We start from the raw sequence: 19,707 nt of genomic DNA on the forward strand, positions 1-19,707 counted from the left end.
ATACTGCCCTGTGTATATGTCCCACAGCTTCTTTGTCCATTCACCTGTGGGTGGACGTTTAGGTGGCTTCCAGGTCCCGGCTGCTGTGAGCAGAGCTGCGTGTGTCCTCTCAGACCCTGTTTCCTCAGAATCACCAGGTGCACTGAATCCCATAAGACGGAGAAATGGTGACACATCATGACCTCTCTTGTGGGTTAGAAAACAAAACTCTCACAGACTTCAAGCTTTCTGGAGTCCTGAGATGCAGATTTAAATAGCACTAGCATAATAAACAGGCTTCCCCAGTGGCTCAGATGGTAAAGAATCTGCCTGCCAACGTAGGAGACACAGGAGACGTGGGTTCAATCCCTGAGCTGGAGAGGTCCCCTGGAGAAGGAAACAGCAACCCACTTCAGTGTTCTTGCCTGGAGAATCCCATGGACAGAGGAGCCTGGCGGGCTACAGTCCAGGGGGTCACAAAGAGTTGGACACGATTGAGCGACTAACACTTTCACTTTCAGCATAATAAATTATTAAGGGAAATAGTCATAAATAAAACTTTCTTCTATTGAAAATAGGCTGAGGTGATTTCTCCAGACACAGAAAGAATCCCTGAGTCCTGTAATAGCAGATGGTATTTTTCTTGCAATATCATCTGCAAGAACGAGGTCACGAGGCAGAGTCTAATTATCCACAAACTAGAATACGATGAAAAATGTCCTATTTGTGGATATTTCTTCAAGTACTTGAACATTTCAGTGTAGAAATTCCATCACTTAGCACCAGGAGAAGGTGGCTAAATAAATTGTTTCTGTTTTTTTTTTTTAGAAATGCTGTGTAGGATATCGTCAAATGTGATAAAGCCCATGAAGTGATGCATCTACTGTGACATCATAACTGGAAAACAGACTCAGGATTCATGGTGTCTGATCTCCTGGATCTAACGTGAAGAGCAGGAGAAAGGCAGAGAGAGCACCTGCCGTGCTTCCTGGGAGCACCGTCTCCTGCAGAAAAGAAAGAGGCCTTGGTCCAGGGGGCTGAGGAACTCCTGTCACTTTCCTAGGGCGGCCCCTCCCCAGGCCCCCTCCAGCCCCGCCCTCACTGAGGGGCTCCTATGTCCTCCACCCCCACCTCTCCCAGGCCCAGCAGCTTCTTGTCAGCTCCTCCTTCCTTCCTGCATCACAGTCACCCCAGGCCCTGACACCCCCTGCTCAGGCTCAGGACTGGAGCCAGTGAGGAATCAATCTGCTCCCTTTACTCAGGTCCAGATCCTCCCAAAGGGGGGCCTAAAGGACCAGGAAGCAGGTCCCCGGAGGAGGGGCCTTGCTTCCTGACAGCCTTGGGGGCTTCAGGGAAACCTCCTTCCTTCACTCCCCTCCAGCCTCTGAGCCAGCAGCTGACAGCTCTAGGGACCAGAGTCTCTGCCCCCATCTCTTCCTGGTCCCTCCCCGCTATGCACCTCCACCCCAGCTCAGACCCACCCATCCGCAGGCACCTCTGCTCAAGGCAGGGCCGCTCAGTGATGGAGGCTCTGGGTCCCCAGGAGGCTGGGGTCGTGCAGGCCACACTGAGTCAGACCTGCTGTTGCTCCAGGAGCACAGGCCTGGCCTCAGGCCTTCCCCCAGTCTCTGCTGCGGGGCTCCTGCCTTGCCTGCTTGACCCACGCCACTTCCTGAGAGAACAGGCCTTTGGAGTTGGGTCTGCAATTATTGCTCTTGGGTGATATGGGGTCTTATTCACCTGCTCATTTCTAGGGTGAAGAGGTTCAGTGAAGGGCTGGGGTTGGCTGGGATTCACCTTCCCCGGCCTCACACCAGGCCCTGTGCCCCTGCCTTCCCTCTGAATTCTGCCCTCAGTACCTGCTCCTGAAAAGGACTCAGCCCAGGAAGACAGTTATGACAAAACTGGTGAGGAGCATGGGGAGGATCCAGGTGATGTGCTTGATGGCTGTGGCCGAGGACTTCACTGTAGGGGGGCCCGTGGTCGGTGACGCTGCAAGGAGAATAAGGGTGAAGCCCTTGTCCGGACCCCAAACTCGGCAGATGCCGCCTCAGCCCTCCTGACCCAGGTACCCCTACTATGCAGCCTGTTTGCACCCACACGTGGAGGCCCTTGTGACAGGTCCTCAGGCAAGATGGGAGGGAGGGAGGAGCCCAGTCCCCATGGGACTCTTGACAGCTAATGGGGAAGCAAGATTTCCAACAGAGTCACTCAGTCCTGCTGTGACATCAGAGATGGTGACATCAGGATGGAGTCCTCAGGAGCTGACAGCAGAGGTGCTATTGACAGATTTCCAGAAGGAGGATTGGTGACATTTAAAAGAAGGTTCCGGAAAGAGGGAATGGTAAGCAGGAGACTGGAATCATAGAGATGCTCTCATGTTTAGGATCAGTGAGAATCTGTGTCCAACAGTACAAAGGCCTGTGCTGTGAGGAGAGATGTCAGGAGGTGAAAGAGGAAAGAGGATGACAGAGCATCCCCGGGATGTTCTCCCAGGACAGCTCACCTCTGACGGGTCATTTCACACACACACAAACAGACACACACACACAGAGGGGTGGGTCCATGTCACCATGAGAGAACTACCACTTTCTCCTACTCTTCTCACGTACCCGAGGTCTTCAGCATTTTCTCCCAGCACACCATAAAATCCCGAAGCCAGGCCTGACAGTCTCCCATGGAGACTGTCCTGAAGAAGTCCGTCACACCTCTGTCGTTCCCCCATTTCTGTTTCATCTGCCTCCCTTTAGAATGAACCATTGTCCAGAATCCATTCTTCGAATCAAAGAGGAGGCACAGTTGTCCATTGAAGCCAAACTCCCAGGATGCACTGGTGTGTCCATTGCCTTCACGCCAGCATGTCATCCTGGCCTGCAGGGTGAGAGGTCCTGACCCTACCGAGGAAAAGACAGAGCTCAGCCTCTGCACTTGACAGATTCTTTGCCCCACCTGGGTCCATCTCCCCTGGGCCCAGCTAATCTGGTCCTTGTCTCTCCTGCAACAGCTGCTCTTTCCACTAGACTACTAGGGAAGGACAATACCCTTTTTTTTTTTTTTAACCCAAAAACAGCTGATGCAGCTAAGCCCCCAGTCTACTCCTCCTGCATTTGGATTTTCTAACTCACCCTTATCTGTGTGTTTCTCTGGTATAACGTCAGGCATTTGCCCCTTGAGCAAGTCTCCAGTGTCTTTGAGTGTGTCAGTCTGTGTTTCCCAGGTGCTCATACTTTTCACTTCCTCTCCCAGTGGACTAAGGTACTTGATCTTAGCTGTACCACAGTCATAGGAGAGAAAGATCTTTTGATCAACTTCTCCTTGAACCTTACACCATGGCTGATCATCTCTGGGCCGAGGATCAATGGTGAAATTATAGGAAAGAGAATGAGGGTCTGTGAAGGCAAAACACAGTGAGGGTGAGGTTGGGGAAAAAAGACCCTGAGGCCCCTTCCCCCAGTTATGTGAGAGCAGAGTAAAGTGAAGGGCGGGCTGACAGAGCAATAACACCCCACAACACACACCATACAGCCAGTGCCCCTCCTCTCCTTGTGAAGAAGGAGGAGTCCCCTGCCTGGAGAATTTCACACATCCTGGGTGAGTCCCCTTGTCCACCAGGTCCGTTCCCAGCATCATAACCTTTGCAGAGACGTGCCAGGCTGCTATGCAGGAAAAGCCTAGATGACAGAGGATGGTCAGAATCTAACCCCGGGTCCTGTGAGAGATGGGGAGCTGGTGGGGATGCCCCTGAGGAAGCAGGATCACAGGGAGAAGGGCAAAGAGGTGACGGGTGAGCACAGAACCCAAGTCAGAGAAGGAAGAGTTAATAATTACGGGTCATAGGACTTAGTAAGGCTGGGGAGAAGCTGCTGATCTCCCATTAGGATGGTTTTTGGAAGCCTGGAGAAAGGCCTGGCCCACATGGCATGAAAGAGAAAGTCCAGAACTTCCAAGGCAGGTGGTAGAGGAGAGGATCAAAGGCTCAGGGAAGTGAATCCGCCAGGGTGGACACGGGATGAAAGGGCAGGAAAGTTTCCAGGCCACCAGGCACCATGGGAAAGCCTGATGGAGTCTATGCAGCTAGAGAGGAAAGCGTGGATGGGAACCATCTCCAATAGCTCACGATTGACTTTTGCGGAAATCAGGGATAGTGATAGGAGACTGTGTACCTGTGGGCTTCCGACTGGAACAGGGATGGAAAATGGGGAAAGATCAGATTCCAGTTGGAGTGTTGTATGTCAGGAGTAAAGTTGGTACAACAGTCAATGAGATTAGTGAAAGTCGCTCAGTCATGCCTGACTCTTGTGACCCCTATGGACTATACATTCTCCGGGCCAGAATACTGCAGAGGGTAGCCTTTCCCTTCTCCAGAGGATCTTCCCAATTCAGGGATCGAACCCAGGCCTCCTGCATTGCAGGTGGATTCTTTACCAGCTGAGACACAAGGGAAGACCAAGGATACTGGAGTGGGTAGACTACCCCTTCGCCAGCAGATCTTCCCGACCCAGGAATCAAACGGGGGTCTCCTGTGTTGCAGGCGGATTCTTTACCAACTGAGCTATCAGGGAAGCTGAAAGTGATTAGAGAGTCCCAATGCCAGCCAGGGCCTGATGGCAGGGAGCACAATGCTGGCTCAGAGCACAGGGTGATCTAGAGGCAGAGAGATGGCCAGTGAACCTGGATGCAAACTGCTTGATTGACAGAAAACAAGGAGAGACAAACACAAGACTGGATGATCAGCAGGCGGAAAGCAGCCATCCCTCCCAAACATCCCTACCAAAATTTCCAGAACTGAGCTACTTCTCAGAAGGCATCACCAGAGAAAGAAGCCACGTCCCAGTGAGGAGGGCCCTTTCATCACCACAGCAAGTGCAGAAGACCTTTCATTCTCTCCCGATGAGCCACATGGTTATTTACTGGGGTAAGTCAGTCCAATACTTTGGCCACCTGATGGGAACAACTGACTCACTGGAAAAGACCCTGATGCTGGGAAGGATTGAAGGCCAGCAGAGAAGCGGACGACAGAGGATGAGATGGCTGGATGGCATCACCGACACGATGGACATGAGTTTGAGTAAGCTCTGGGAGTTGGTGATGGACAGGGAAGCCTGGCAGGCTGCAGTCCATGAGGTCGCAAAGAGTCAGACACCACTGAGTGACTGAACTGAACTGGACTGCAGAAGGAGAAACTACTCCCACATTCATATGGGACCCAGTGTGTTGCTAACACCACGCACAGGACTGTAGCATGATCATGGCCCCCGTGCTGTGAAGTGATGCTCCGAGGACCAGGCAATTAATAGACACCTGTCCCAGGTCCTGCTAACAGTGCTTATCTCTGGGTCCACAGATCCACTCAGTGTCCATTGCACATGTCCTGGACTTCTGACATGAATGGACAGTCTGTGTTGTTAGTAAACTACCATGGGTGAGGGTACCATAGTCATGAATTCCACATTCACTCTTCTGACCCTGACTCCCCATCCCCTGACAGTACGTGTAAACAACATCATCTCCTGGAGGAAATCATGGAAACGAGTACCAACCTACAGTCTCCCTAGGCCTGTAGAGCTGTGGTCCCTATCTTATCTCCACTGAATTACCACTGAGGTCCTAGATTTCCTCTAATGGTACATATGACACATTTCAGGCTTCACAGACCCTAAGTCTCTGCTGCAACTACTGTCCTGGCACAAAAGCAGTCACAATGATGAATGATGACTGTGGCTGGACCTGCTTCTTGGGCAGATGACCCAACAGAACTGGTGATGTCACAGCTATCTTTGTTTAGAAAGGTGCTACATGCTGTATGTGGCATTTTACTTGGAGGCTCACAACACAGACTCCTAGTGTCCTGAAGAAAGGACACACCACTTGCAGTGAGAAAGCCCATACCATTCAGTGTGGCTCCTGGTATGGCCCTGGGGCCTGGCAGAGAAGAGGCCTCTGGTCATGGAATGTCAGAGTTGCCCAACATGATCTGGGTTCACCAACTCCTAACCATTAGTTCAGATAGGCCAGCCATCATAGCATAGAAGTGATTATGTGGCTTGGCATAACCAGGGCCACAGGGAACAAATAAGATGTACCAGCAGGGGACCTAGGCCTGACACCAGAATTGATACAGGGCCACTATCCCCTGATCACACCTGTGACTTCATGCAGTGTCCCCTACGGCTCCTTGACCAAGGAAGTCAGTCTACAGCAAAGGGGTGCATTAGCCCATAACAGGCAGACCCACACTCCTATTACAGTCCCATCACCAGGAGCTACAAGGCAGGACAGGGTAAGTTTCTGGTTCATAAACAGACAACTGAGGCAGCTCTTGGATGATTCTCTACGGGATGGGTCACTTATTACTGGGGTCAGAAACCAGGACAGTGGACAAGTCTAGTTCTCAGTTGATTTACACATTACATTTGGCTTCTGCTGCTCCACAAACGTGCAAGCTCCTTTTCCACCCAGAGACAGATACCAAATTGCCTAAAGAGACCTTGAGATTTACTTTCTTCTGTAGAAAAAAGTCTGTGAACTCCTACCTTAATCAATAACCATTATAGGCTGCTGCTGTCCCAATTCCTAGACACTATGAATGTGGGACCAAAGGGTAGAAGTGGGGATGCCCAGCCTCACCCTCGAGCCCTGCGTCACTCTGGGAAACCCTGTTCCCGTCCCTCCTAAGTTAGGTCCTGGGGGCCAGGTCGGGGGTTTTGCTGGGTGAGGTATCAGACAGAGGGATAAGATGCCAGTTGAGAGAGGGCATGTTTAGACTTTCTTCAAGAGACAGGAAGCTGTTGGAGGCTCTGAGCTTCTTGGGATCATGGAAAAATGGGTAATAATGGTCTTGTAATCAAAAGGGCTCTAAGGCGCCTTAGTGGGAAAGACCACCCCCCATGGTATCTGTCTGCCTCTTGTTTGTAGAAAAGTTTTATTCAGCCAGGCCTCCTGTGAGTCTCAAACAGTGGTTTAAGAGTTAAGGATTAGAACATGTGAAGATGGAGGAAGAAACACTCCTTAGGTTGGGAAACGTAACAATTTAGACTGTGAGCAGCCACAGAGCAGTGTCATGAAATTTCCGGTTCCCTGAAAGATAACAAAGAGCTGACACAAGCCTCAAGTTGTTTCTACAGGAAGTAGATCCCCAGCACATAAAAACTGCGGGCTGCAAGCACGCAGACCCCCAGACTGGTTGAAACCATAAGCTTGGTGGTGCTCAAACATTAGCCTTGTGCCAACCATTCTGACTGCGCTCAGGCTGATGCGCCCTGCAGCAGCCACCTCTGCCCCCTTTCTAACCTGGAAACTTGGAGGCGGTCTGAGGACATTAGGTCACTATTTTCCCAGGGCTTCTGGACAAACCATCTTGTCCTTTTACACCACTTGTTAACTTCACCAGTGGTAGGATCTGGGTCATAACCAGCTTCAATTAGTAATAGCCTGAGCTGTCTGGGAGGAGCTTTGACTCCAGGGAGGCACTGATCAGTGGCTAGGCATTGAACGCCTTCCTCATGATGCATATGTAATTTTTTTTTTAAATTGAATTCTTTAATTTTTCAAGTGTTTAAAAAAATCCATTTTATACTTAAGCCAGCCTTGAAGATAAGCACAAAATCTGTTTACTTTTTTTTTTTTTAACGAAACACAACTCGGGCACCCATTCTGTGCAGAGCACTGTTCTAGGTGCAGTAAAAGGGATTCTTAACCTTAAACCATGATTGCACCTTCTGGAATTGTCTTATCCTCCTTTTCCAGAAAGTAAAAATTAATAAAATCACCTTTGTTTACTATTGACCTGCCCCAAATCCACTTCTGGCTCTGAGAACTGCTGCTGCTACTGCTGCTGCTGCTAAGTCGCTTCAGTCAGGTCCGACTCTGTACGACCCCATAGACGGCAGCCCACCAGGCTCCCCCGTCCCTGGGATTCTCCAGGCAAGAATACTGGAGTGGGTTGCCATGTGCTTCTCCAATGCATGAAAGTGAAAAGTGAAAGTGAAGTCTCCCAGTCGTGTCCGACTCTTAGTGACCCCATGGACTGCAGCCTACCAGGCTCCTCCATCCATGGGATTTTCCAGGCAAGAGTACTGGAGCGGGGTGCCATATGCTAGGATCTGCCAAATTTAAGATGTTTCAGTGAATTCCTCTCCTACTTTCCCCAAAGTAAGAAGGCAGAACTGCTCTTTATTTAAAAAAATATTTAAAATGCAATTTTTCATGAAATAGTAGTTTCTGTTTCTATTGTATTTTTCTCTTTTTTTCTTTCTAGCTTTTAAGGTTTCTTCCTCCAACACTGCCTTTTCCTGTACAAGGCAACAGCATTTTTTCATTTTTCTTTTCCTAAGACAAACTATTTTATCTTATAGACAAATAATTCCCAAGACTGGTGACAAATATTTAAAAAAGAAGAAGAAGAAGAAACTTAAGGGTTTCCCTGGTGGCTCATCAGGTAATGAATCCACCTCCAATGCAGGAGACTCCAGTTCAATTCCTGGGTCAGAAAGATCCTTTGGAAAATGGGGAGGCTACCCAGTCCAGTATTCTTGAGCTTCCCTGGTGCCTTAGATGGTAAAGAATCCACCTGCAATGTGGAAGACCTGGGTTCAATCCCTGGGTTGGGAAGATCCCCTAGAGAAGGGAAAGACTACCCATTCCAGTATTCAGCCCTGGAGAATTCCATGCACTGTATAATCCATGGGGTTGCAAATAGTCGGACACAACTGAGCAACTAAGCCCGGCACATTCAAGGGTGAATCAACTACATTACTTTGATGAAGTAAAAACTAAAAAGCACTTGCACTAAGCTAGTCCAAGTATTTGTTTTGGAACAGTTTTTAAAACTATTTATTTTATAATACTGTTTAAAAATTTCTTGGTCAAAAGATTTATACAAACATTTTCAGTTCAACCTAATGAAAGTGATATCTAGAAAATATTCCACATCACTAAGTCTGTCTTAGAAAGTTCAGATGCTATGGCATTCCTAAGGCACAGTGTTCTGGAAGACAATGTGCTTCTGCGGTGCCGGGTGATGTATGTGACTGCCTGGCTCCAGTGGACCTCAGCAGGCACCTTCCCCCTGACGCTGGGGGACTGTGAGAGGACAGTCAGACACAGGCCCCCAGGGCTGCCTGGAACCCTGTGAGACACTGGGCCAGCTGCTGGAACTGGGCTTCTCCTCCGAATCTGAGGCCCAGCACAAGCCATCACACCAATGGTTCATCAGGACAGTTGATAGGCTGGGGTATTTGATAACCTTCTTTCATATCTCTAAAGAGTCGACATCCGTGTAGGGTATTTGACCCAGAGCTATGAACTCCCACACTATCACTCTGAAGGCCCACACATCACTAGCACTGGAGAACTAAAAAAATTATTTTTTTAAAATCTTTTTTTTTTTTTTGGTTGTAATGGGTCTTAGTTGTGGCACTTGGGATCTTTTTGCAGCATGAAGACTCTCAGTTGCAACATGCTGACTTCTTAGTTGCAGCATGTGGGATCCAGTTCCCCGACCAAGGATCGAACCCGGCCCCTTCACTGGGAGTGTGGAAACTTAGCGACTGGATCACCAGGGAAGTCTGGAGACCTCATTCTTAACCAAACATTCATGAGCCATCCATCGATCCCACGTTTTCATTGTCCCCCACACAGTGACAGTCCATGTGTACAAGATTCTGGAGAGGGGCTATCTGCACTCTTAAGTTGAGGCTGTCATCAATGGCAGAGCTCCTAGCAGCCAGGTCTTTGTGGAGGACTTTTCTTCTGACCAGGTAATCCATTCCACAGGCACTCTGACCTTGTGGACCAGGTCCTGCTGAGAAATTGCCTGCGGATTATTGGCCTCTACTAATTTGTGCTGCAGGCTCCCCTGGTGGCTCAGACAGTAAAGAATCTGCCTGCAATTCAGGAGACCCGAGTTTGATCCCTGGGTCGGAAAGATCACCTGGAGAAGAGAATGGCCACCCACTCCATTATTCTTGCCTGAAGAATTCCTCGGACAGAAGAGCTTGGCGGGCTACAGGCCATGGGGTGGCAAGAGTTGGACAGGACTGACTGGCTAATACACACACAGACACACAATTTGCAATGCTGTGAAAACTATTTATGATTCTCCCAATTCATGTAAGGCAATATCACCAGGGGTTTCCTCTATCTTTTATACACACAAGGGAAATAGGTGGAAGATTTCTGTGATGAAGATCTCATAGCTTGCAATGTTCAGTGAGAATCATTGTCACCTGAATTTCAGAAGCTTAATCTCTGTTTTTACAGATGATTGCTGTTCTTTATCTGGATCTTTTTCATCTACATAAATCCCATGGAAAATATGCCTTAAACTACCTTCTCAGAGTACATCCTCTCCGTGGATAGAGTTATCCTCTCCTTGGATATTCCAATATCCTTCACCTTCACTCTGGCCTCCAAAAGAGTGGCACTTCTCAAAACACTCCTCTACCCAGCCACAAGGTAGGATAACGGGATGGAAGTACCACTGTTGGGTGTGTCTCCTCTCAGATACTGAGTCATCTGGGACATGGCTGAGACCACCTTTGGGAACTACTGGACACTGATGCTGTCTTCCAGTTCAGTTCTTGTCATACTATGAAGGTGCAAAACAGCTAATATTATTACTAGAGGAAATATAACTGCATGGCAAACCCCTGCTCTGATATAAAACACACGGGTAGAAATAGCTGGAGCTGCATGAACAGGATCATAAATAGTTCTGCTAGTGACTTTGTCTAAGACCGAAGTTTTTTGTAGCACATTTTCTTTCCTTTCAAGTTTCTGAAGAAGGGAAGTTTTTGAAGAATTTACAGTCAAGTTGAGCTGCATTTAGTATTATAACCTCATCATCTACTTTGCAGAAAAGGAAAGCTAGAGCCAATATAGTGCGTGGAAATCCCCCCACCCCGTGCCCCTCTCACGCCCCACCCCCACCAAGCAGAAATGCTGACCCGGGGCAGGTCCACGAAATTGTCTACTTGGAAACCTGCTTATATTCAACTTGGACTCTGCAGGTCAAGTGAAAGGCAGGACATCTGTTTCGCCGGGTTAAAGGATAGACGTAGTGCCCAACAAGGCCACTTCTCTGCTAAAAAATTTCTGCATCTAGACCAATGAGCCGAGGCACCTGGTCCCTGCTCAGGAAGAGACTCGCGCCGAACCCGGGGTCGAGGGTGAGGCCCGGGAACTGGGGGTGGAGCCTGGGGCCAGGGGTGGAGCCCTGGGGCCGGGGGTGGAGCCGTGACGCAGAGCCCGGGAGCCGGGGGTGGAGCCAGAAGCCACCGCTCTGACAGGAGAGAGCACTCAAGCACGTTTCAGCCGGGAGCGCGCCGCCGCCGCCTCCTGGGCACTCGGGTCCGCTCTGCGTTTATAACTTACGGCCGGGAAAGAGCGCTGGTCCCTCAAGGGCTGGGAGACGTAGGGACCAGAAGGGTCTCTGTTGCACAGGTCGGGGCGGGAGGGTGTGCTTTTCGGGGCGGGTATGAGTCTCTTCTCCGCGGAATGGCCGACTGGTCCCAAACGGCCCGGCTCCAGGGCTCCCACTTCCCAGGGGCGGGCTGGACCCTTGGGGGGTTTCAACCCTATATCCTGCCGGGTCCCGGCCCCCTCTTCTCCCAGCGTCACTTCCCAAATTCCCGGCATTACTACTTCACCCAAGTCACCCTTGTTCTGGCCCGGAGAGCCGGCAAGAAGCCGGGAGGAGCCTCCGAGGACTAAATGGCCCAGGGAGAGGAAAGAGGTGGGGGCAGCGGCGGCGCCACCCTTTAAAAAGTTTCGCGAAACCCTACGGACACCGCCTCCATCCCCTTCCCGGCTCATAACCCATCCAACCTCCTCGCGTTCCCCCCCACGCCCCGCGCAGGGTCATCCCCGAACTCACCGCTGGACGTTCCGCTGAACAAGACCATCGAAAGCAAAACGAGACTGGTCTTGGATCCACCCATCTCTCCCTTTGCCACCTGGATCCCAATTTTTCAGGAGTGCGAGGCTGCCAAGCCAGAACCCGCGATCCTCTCCGGCTAGCCCACAGCTGCACTCTGGACCTCCGCTCTTGCCCTGACTGTCTGGCCCGCCCCTCCACCCTCAGGCCCCGCCCCAGGTTTCCTAGCAGTAACCACTAGGAACCCCCGCGCCGCCGGGGCTGGGCGGAGCATCCTAACAGCTCACTCCCTCTCTAGCCCGGCTTCCCTGTGTACTCGGCCGCCCACTTGCTTACGCGGTGTGCCAACTCTCAATGGTGATAGGAGACCGCCTAGTTCTTGTTGCTGAAGCTGAAATGCCAATACTTTGGCCACCTGATGCGAAGAACTGACTCACTGGAAAAGACCCTGATGCTGGGAAGGATTAAAGACGGTAGGAGAAGGGGATAACAGAGGATGAGATGATTGGAAGGCATCACCGACTCGATGGACATGAGTTTGAGTAAGATCCGGGAGTTGGTGATGGGCTTGCAGTCCATGGGGTCGCAAAGAGTCGGACACGACTGAGCCACTGAACTTAAGGCTCTTGTTTCTCACCTTGTTCCTTATCAGTCTTAAGTCTCTTGTTCCTTATCAGATCGGGGGCATTCAGGCCAGTCATCTGAGTTGGGAGGAGACAAGGAACAAAAGAAAATTCTTGTTCGGGCCACTGGGTCAGGACAGTCAGCGGACAAGCTTGTCCCTAAGTACCTGAATGGTCAGGGCATCAGTCTCAGTGAGGAAATCCCACCAGAGTCGCCATCTGTTACAGAAAGGGCGACTCCTTGCAGGGTCTGAGAGTGGGCTTTTGTGTAATATTGGGAAATTAATGGTTCCAGGAGACACGCATGCTGACAAGGCAAGAGGCTTTTTTGGGAAGGGGATACAGGGCAGAGAGCCGCAGGGTAAGGGAACCCAGGAGTACTGCTCTGCCACATGGCTTGTAGTCTCAGGGTCTCTGGTGATGGAGTTAGTTTCTGGGTCATCTCTTGCCAATCATACTGACTCAGGGTCTTCCCTGCTGTAAGAAATGTGTTCTGGTGAGCTTTATTGATATTTCTGAGAGTTTATTTATATAGTGCTTACTTTCCCTTAACCCAATTAAATCCAGCTCAGTTACAAATTCATTTTCATGTAAAGACAGAACCAGAGATCTCCTTGTTTTACTGCTTCAGTTTTTAAAATGCTATTTTTCCCCCTCACTCTAGGGGACCACAGATGGATCAGATGGTTCCTGAGAACCCAGGTGAAAGACTTACATTTTGGAAGGGAGAAATGGAAGCTCCCTTTTTTGTTTGTTTTGTTTTTAAAGCCTTCCAAAATGATTGTGAACAGTGACTGCAGCCATGAAATTAAAAGATGCTTGCTCCTTGGAAGAAAAGCTATGATAAACCTAGACAACATATTAAAAAGCAGAGACATCACTTTCCCAACAAAAGTCCCTATAGTCAAAGCTATGGCTTTTTCAGTAGTCATGTATGGATGTGAGAGCTGGACCATAAGAAGGCTGAGAACTGAAGAACTGATGCTTTTGAGCTGTGGTGTTGGGGAAGACTCTTGAAAGTCCCTTGGACAGCAAGGAAATCAAACCAGTCAATCCTGAAGGAAATCAGTCCTGAATATTCATTGGAAGGACTGATGCTGAAGTTGAAGCTCCAATACTTTGGCCACTTGATGTGAAGAGATGACTCATTGGAAAAGACCTGGGAAAGATGCTGGGAAAGATTGAAGGCAGGAGGAGAAGGGGATGACAGGGGACGAGATCGTTGGATGGCATCACTGAGTCAATGGACATGAGTGTGAGCAAGCTCCAGGAGATGGTGAAGGACAAGGAAGCCTGGTTTGCTGCAGTCCATGGGGTCGCAAAGAGTCAGACATGACTGAGTGACTGAACAACAAGTAACCCATGCCCACAATTGTAGCAGAGCTTTGCAGGAGCAATTGGACAGAGAAAAGTACATAAAACAAAGATGCTTTTAAATTCACTGACTGAGAGAACCTCCCAATGACAGAAAATTAACAAACAAGAAACAAAGAGAGGGTCTTACTGGGAAGTGGCCTCTGGGGCACTTTGGCCAGCCCAGCCCAACTCATCTCTCAACTGGCCCTTCTGCAAGGGGGCCAGTGGGAAACTCAAGCCTGAGGTGGGAACACAAAACAAACAAGTGGTGGTGAAAACGGTGACCCAGCAGGGAGTCTCTTGGATGCAAAAGGACAGGAGTGTAGGTATGAGGCCCAAGGGGGAGCAAAAGGGAGGAGGCACAGAAAAGGCTGAAAAACGGAAAGGGCGCCATTGCCGTTTCAGCCCCTGCACCTGCGGGTGTCTATTTATTTAGGCACCAACCTGCAGGCTTTCAGAAAGGGCCAGTGAGGGAGGGAGCACCCTGTCCACTGCCCACTGGGGTGATCAAGCCCAGAAACCAGCCCCTTGTACATCGGCTGTGGGCCTGCAGCCCAGAGGTGGGATTCTCACCCACGCGTAAACCAGCATATAGAGAAATCTGCCAGTTCACTGAGTTCCCACAGGACTTCTCTTGGTGGCAGGAAAATAGAAGTGAGAATATGGGTATGATCAGATGTCCAACCACCACCTAATAAGAGGTTTGAACTTATATCATTCTCACAAATCTCCTATTAGGCAGAACCTGCTGGACCAAGACCTGCAGGGTATGAGGTGGGTCTCTCCCACCACCCTGTCATCCATCAAAGTGAGCCACTGACAGCCAGAGAGAGCTTTCTGTCCTAAGTTGAGAGGAGTGATGCTGTCCTTGCCGAGGTCCACTCTCTCAGAAGGATAAGACAGAGAGAGGAGAAGTGGAGAGATAATAGATGAGGGAAAGGGACAAAGGGTGAGGGGGAGCGCGATGCCTGAGTGAGGGCCCCGAGGCCCCCAGGGGCCAGGGAGGCAGATCAACCAAACTGGTGACTCTGAGCTGAGGTTCAGGCGCCACTTGTCACCACAGGGAAGTTGCACCCCGAGGTCACAGAGATGCCCAGATGCTCTGGCAGAAAGGCTTCTTGGCCAAGAAAGGCTTCTTGGCCTTCTTAATCAATCAGTTCATTCAGTTCAGTTCATTCAGTCGCTCAGTTGTGTCCGACTCTTTGTGACCCCATGGACCGCAGCACGCCAGCCCTCCCTGTCCATCACCAACTCCCAGTGTTTACTCAAACTCATGCCCATTGAGTCAGTGACGCTGCAGGGGCAGGGGCTCTGGGTTCGGCAGACTTGGGTATGGCTGGGTGCTGCAGACATGGGTATGGCATAAGTCCTCCTAGTGGAGGTCGCCATTAACCCCACAAAAGAGCTGCCAGAATGTACACAGGACTGGGCAAATAGACTCTTGGAGGGCAGGAACAGAACCTTAATCGATAGAAGTGGATAAGAGGCCAGATAAGAAATCCAGGCGAGGCTTCCCTGGGACACGTGCTGCAGTGTGAGGGCGCGAGCACCAGCAACAGGTCTCCTTGCTCATTCCCTTCATGGGGGCAGGGGTGGCGGGCTGGCCCCTTATATGGGGTTAGGGTAGGGGCAGGCCAAGGGTTAGGACCTGAGGGATGGCCTAGGTGCTCTGCCCACCGTTGTAGCAGTGCCCTGTGCAGGGATCATACCCCGTACCCTTCTTTTCCAGTTGGGTTTTTTGTCTTTTCATTCATAATTAACCCCAACTTGGCATGCATATCAGTCCCTTATAATTTCTTTGTATTTTGTTGCTGGAGGAGATTATTGTCCAGGTGCAAGCACTCGAGCAAAGGTCCACAGATCCCAGGGTTCAAGTCCTGGCAGATCTCACTTGCACTGTTGGACATGTTTCTTATCCGTGCTTTCCTCTCAGGCTCCATGGAGTCCATCAGGGGTTCCCATGGAGCTAATGGACTACACACTTTCCTGCCCTCTTGTACCGTGTCCGCCCTGGCAGATTCACTTCTCAGAGCCTTGGATCCCCTCCTCTCCCACCTGCCTCGGAAGTTCTGGACTTTCTCTCATGCTGTGTGGGCCAGTCCTTTCTCCAGGCTTCCAAGACCCATCCTAGTGGAAGATCAGCAGCATCTCCTTGGCCTTGCTAAGCCCAGTGACCTGTAATTATAAACTCTTCCTTCTCCAGCTTTGGGTTCTGCGCTCATCCATCCCCACTGTGATCCTGCTTCCTCAGGAGCAGCCCCCAAAGGCTCCCCATCTCTCCTCAGGACACTCGGAGACATTCTCACAGTCCTCTGTCTTTAGGCCTCTCCTTCTGAGCTGGCCTGGCCCACCTCTGGAAAAAATTGTGTCAGTTCATGCTAGGTATGGAGCTTTTGAACACAGTGGAGATAGGCATATCCAGCGCTGTGTGGGTTCTTTGCCTGATCAAGGCTTCCTCCTCTTCCTCAGCCGTAATTAGGGTGTGTTTGGGGTAGGGGGTGCAGACAGGGCCGTCCTGCTCTGTCAGCCAGCCCTGCAGCCCTACTCCGCTCTCACATAACTGGGGGAGGAGGCCTATGGGTCTTTTCCTCCCAACCTCACCCTCGCTGTTTTGCCTTCACACATGCTCACTCTCTTTCCTATAATTTTACCATCAGTCCTCAGCCCAGACCTGGACAGCCATGCTGTGAGGTTCAAGGCCAGGTGGACAGAAAGGTTTTTCTCTCCTATGACCGTGGTCTTGCTAACATCATGTTCATGAGTCCTGTGGGAGAATTCTGGAACTGAGGTCCCTATCGTTTTCCGAGAATTAGAGGGGAGCCTGGTTGATAAATCCCCTAAATGTACTGGAGATGATCATTCTGAACAGGACTAACACTAACAACATCAACCAAAAGGGATGGTAATGAAAGGCTGTCTTGATTCCTGATGTTTATTTTTATCTTATGTTCTTTCTTCATTTCCATCCATGGAGCAGAGCTCTTCAATTTGTACTATTTATGCAGCTGGGGAGGCTCCCTTTAGCGATCACTTATCTCTTACTGAGATAAAAGGTAAATATAAAATATATTCATAATATCTATATTATAAATATATATTTATATACATATGTATGTATATATTAAAATGGTGGATCGGGGGGCTTCCCTGGTGGCCCAGTGGTAAAGACTCCATGCTTAGACTGCTAGGGGTAGGGGTTTCCTGGTTAAGGAACAAGACCCTACATGCCTCATGGCACAGCCAGAAAATAAAAATGATGCATCTTAATTTCTATCCGGGGAAACTAAAATTTAAACCTTAACCTTTAAATATCAAAACTAAAAAATTAATACAGTCCATTAAAGAAAATCCAGCAATATTCATTACATTAGAAGTTCAAGGTGACATGGGGAAACAGAGTACAGATTCAAAGGCAGAAAAGACCATTAGTTACTGAACTACATGATGAAGTGTTTGAGGGCAAATGTTGTATTGTCTTCAAGTTTGAAATGCGTCAAGAAATAAGATACATTGATCTTATGAAGATACAAACCCTCCAGCACCATGATCTTGGACTTCCTCCCTACAGAACTGTAGGAAAACCTGTGTTTGTTGTGTAAGCCATCCAGTCTGTGGTCCTCTGTATGGCAGGACCAGCCGACTAGTATAGGCTCCTGTGCTGTGCTGTGCCTAGTTGCTCAGTCCTGTCTGACTCTTTGCGACTCCATGTACTATAGCCCTCCAGGCTCCTCTGTCCACAGGGATCCTCCAGGCAAGAATACTGGAGTGAGTTGCCAGGCCCTCCTCCAAGGGATCCTCCCAACCCAAGGATTGAACCTGGGTCTCTCACATTGCAGGTGGATACTTTTACCATCTGATCCACAAGGGAAGCCCAAGAATACTGGAGTGGGTAGTCTATCCCTTCTCCTGGGGATCTTCCCAACCCAGGAATCGAACCAGGGTCTCCTGCCTTGCAGGTGGATTCTTTACCAGCTGAGCTACTTGGGAGCCAAATATAGGCTCTTACCCTCCTACAGAGACTGGGAGATGCCAGCACTATCTCCTTTAATACTTCAGATTCAAAGAATGGCTCCCAAGGCCCACGCTCTAGAGGCTGCAGGCCATAACTACCAAACCCAATACCATGACCACTGAACCCCACGTGCCTAAGGCCAGTGCTCCACAGCAAGAGAACAAACCTCAGTGAGAAGCCCAAGCACCGCCACTAGAGAGGAGCCCCTGCTAGCTGCAGCTGGAGAAAGCCTGCACGCAGAAACATAGGACCAGGGCAACCAAAAAGAAAAATCTGTGAACAGACGCCACTCCAGTATTCTTCCCTGGGAAATCCCATGGACATAGGAGCCTGGCTGGCTACAGTCCATGTGGTCTCAAAGAGTTGGATATGACTTAGGGACTAAACAGCAACAAAGGAAGTTATACCTTATCAGATAATATCCAGTAGAAAAGCTCATGTCACATAGACTGGCAAATTATTATCTTTCACTGATTCCTTTTCCCGTGGTGTATAGCTTGTCTTAGTTTCTCACTCTTCCTTTCATCTGGGTGGGGTTGGTTGTAGAGTGTGCTAGCACATCTAAGTAAGCAATGGCCTTAATAAGTCACCTTAAGAAAAAGAAAGAAAGAGATGGCTCCCAGGGCCTGGCGAAAACAGGCCTGAGTTTTAAAACTGGTAAGAGAAAAAAGTGACAACAAGATTTTGAAATAAAATGTTCGAAGAAAAGGGAAGTCAGAGGCCTAGAGTCTGGAATGAGCTCAAGCTTCATATCAAGTTACAGTTCAGTTCAGTCACTCAGTCATGTGACTCTGCGACCCCATGAATCACAACATGCTAAGCCTCCCTGTCCATCACCAACTCCCAGAGTTCACTCAAACTCATGTCCATCGAGTCAGTGATGCCATCCAGCCATCTCATCCTCTGCAGTCCCCTTCTCCTCCTGCCCCGAATCCCTCCCAGCATCAGAGTCTTTGTCAATGAGTCAACTCTTTGCATGAGGTGGCCAAAGTACTGGAGTTTCAGCTTTAGCATCATTCCTTTCAAAGAACACAGGACTGATCTCCTTCAGAATGGACTGGTTGGATCTCCTTGCAGTCCAAGGGACTCTCAAGAGTCTTCTCCAACACCACAGTTCAAAAGCATCAGTTCTTTGGCACTCAGCTTTCTTCACAGTCCAGCTCTCACATCCATACATGACTACTGGAAAAACCATAGCCTTGACTAGACAGACCTTTGTTGGCAAAGTAATATCTCTGCTTTTCAATATGCTATCTAGGTTGCTCATGACTTTCCTCCCAAGGAGTAAGCGTCTTTTAATACCATGTGCTTGGTTACAACACTATTTTTTCCATATCCTTCCCCATCCCAAGAACCTCATGGCCTCCAACAACTTCCCATCTGTGAAGGGATCCTGAATCTGCTCTCTGTCAACTGGCACCAATCCTCTTGCCTGAGAATTCACCCCAGCAGAAGCCTCCCACCCTGGCCCCCAGGACATAAAGCAGGAGAGATGGGAGAAGAGTTTCCGAAAGTGTGTGACACAGGGCACGAGGGTGAGCAGGGGCACTCCCACTTCTACCCTTTGGTCCCACATTCATATTCCCTGAGACTATGAATACAGTGGCCTAAAATAGCTATTATGTAAGACAGGAGTTGGAGAACCTTTTCTTCAAAAGAAGAGAGTAACACTGTTGGTCTTGACAGGCCATTTGGTGTCTCTGTGCATTCTACATCTCCACATTTGTCCTACAAGAGCAGGCAAAGACGACCTGAAAAAACCTAAAGAACCATGTGACTTCCCTGGGCCACAATACGCTAACAGATGACTCATCCCCTAGGGACTAGTGCAAGGGATGCCTTAGCTGATTGTTGGTGAACCA

At 49.6% G+C, this 19,707-nt stretch overlaps 2 pseudogenes; both read right to left on the reverse strand.

The window, feature by feature from the left end:
• Nucleotides 410-12,017, reverse strand: LOC108636738 (annotated as a pseudogene).
• Nucleotides 9,019-11,616, reverse strand: LOC108636761 (annotated as a pseudogene).

This window comes from Capra hircus, chromosome 9 (genome assembly GCF_001704415.2).
Source record: "Capra hircus breed San Clemente chromosome 9, ASM170441v1, whole genome shotgun sequence".
Lineage (NCBI taxonomy): Eukaryota > Metazoa > Chordata > Mammalia > Artiodactyla > Bovidae > Capra > Capra hircus.